The sequence below is a fragment of the Lucilia cuprina genome, chromosome 6 (genome assembly GCF_022045245.1).
Source record: "Lucilia cuprina isolate Lc7/37 chromosome 6, ASM2204524v1, whole genome shotgun sequence".
NCBI lineage: Eukaryota > Metazoa > Arthropoda > Insecta > Diptera > Calliphoridae > Lucilia > Lucilia cuprina.
This window is the reverse complement of record NC_060954.1, coordinates 13,273,870-13,276,064: the sequence shown is the minus strand read 5'-3', so window position 1 is coordinate 13,276,064 and position 2,195 is coordinate 13,273,870.

The following is a 2,195-nucleotide window of genomic DNA, read 5'->3' as shown; positions in this document are numbered from 1 at the left end:
TAGAACCGCTACATATATACACTGCCTTATCGTCTTGCGCTAGAACCGCTATACACATATGCACTGCCTTATCGACTTGCGCTGGATCCGCTATAAACATACTACTAAGGTACATTTCTACTTAAATGCTTTATTAAAACAACTAAATTACATTATATTTTTGTAAAAGGTGTAGGGTATTATATGGTCGGTGTCGTCCGAGTATAGATTCTTATTAGTTTTAATTTGTGTTTCTATCAAGTTTGTAACAAACCTAAAATGTCTCAGAAAAGACTCAAAAATGTCTAAAATATGATTTGAATATAAATGTAAAACGATCTGTAGTTCGGCTAACGAATGATTCAAAATAGTTATAAAAATAAGTCGAAATAATTCGGAAATGAGGATCATAAAAGACTCTTTTAGTAGAGTGGCGTCTAGGGTAACATTTTCTCTCGGCGAATGTATCATTTATGATCAGAAAATGAGCGCATATACATATGATCATTTTAATCGTGCAGAAGAGTCATAAATGACTCGCATTTGATCAAATTAATTAAAACATTTTATATATATATTTTTTTGTAATACTCATTAACATAATATTGTAATATTTATTATGATTTTGTTTTTCACTTCAACGCCATTTTAATTTTAAATGCTTCAGTTTTCATTTTTACTAATAATAATTAATAATAATAATAATAATAATAATAGTAATAAATAGCTTAATTATTATATTAATTAATTTACACATTAATAAAAACAATAAACTTATAAGTAATTAATTAATTGCCTTTTTTTTGTTAATAATTTATGTTAAAGTTTATAAAAATTTGTCTAAAGTTTAAGTTTAGTTTATGTTAATTAAACTACATTTTGTTTTTTTAAATTTATTAAATTTAATTTATATTTTAATTATTAATAAAAAAACAACAATTTTTGTTTATATATATAGATATAAGTTAAAGAGGAAGTTTATATATATATTGCACGATATTTATTTTTTAACTTAGAAGTATTTTTTATATATATTTAATTTTATTTATGGAGTTATGTAATATTTATAATAAAAAAATTGACACATTTAAGAAAGTTTTAGTTTTTTACAAAAAATTATATTTAAAAGTTTTTTTTATAATTTTTTTTTTAATTTTAAAGTTTACTTATTAATATTTAAGCTAAAACTTAAAATTATATTTTGAAACTTTATTTTATTATTTTTCTATACATTTGTTTTTTATATTGTTTTTTTATTTTTATTTTTTTTGAAGAAATATTTCATTAGTGCATTTAAAGTTAAATTTAAAAAAGAAAAATTATTTTAAATATTTCTTCATTTGAAATAAATAATATAAATTTTATTTTTCAAATTTTACTTTTAAGTTCACTAGTTTTTTTTTCAAATTTTAATCTGAGGAACTTTTTATACCATACACTTTTTTTGTTGCATAAACAAAAATTTTATTTTAACAAATTATAAAATAAGCAAAAAAAGTTTTTTTTTTAATAAAAATAAAATTAAATTAGTTTAGTTTTATTTACACTAGAGGGCCTTGATATACATTTATATATATTATTTTTCTTTAATTTTTTAAGAATTTATAATTAATGAGGTATTTGTAGGAGTTTTTCTTTTTTTGGTTTAGAATTTTTTATATTTTTTATATACAAAGAGGTTTTTTTTTATCAAAAAGAAATATTTTCTTATAAAAATTGTTTTTTTTTTTATAAATATTTTTTTTAGTAATTTTTATTATATTTACTTTAAATTCTTTGGGTCTGTTTAAGAGCTTGTTTTCAAGCCCTTAATTTTATTTGTGGTTTACATTTGTTAAGAGGTATTGGAGGTATTTGGTTTGTATAAGTAATTTTTTTTTACTTCCTGTTTTAATATTTTCAAAAAAGTTTTTTCTTATTAACAGTTTTAATATTTTATAAGAAAAATTATAACAATAAGGTTTTAAATTTATACAATTTATAACAAAAATTATGAAATATTAAAAAAATATTATTTAATAAAAAGTAAAATATAAATTAAAAAAAAAATTAAACTGTTTTTTATAATACTCAAATACAACTGAACTAGAACAGAACTAGAACAGAATTAGAACAGAACTAGAACAGAACTAGAACAGAATTAGAACAGAACTAGAACAAAACTAGAACAGAACTAGAACAGAACTAGAACAGAACTAGAACAGAACTAGAACAGA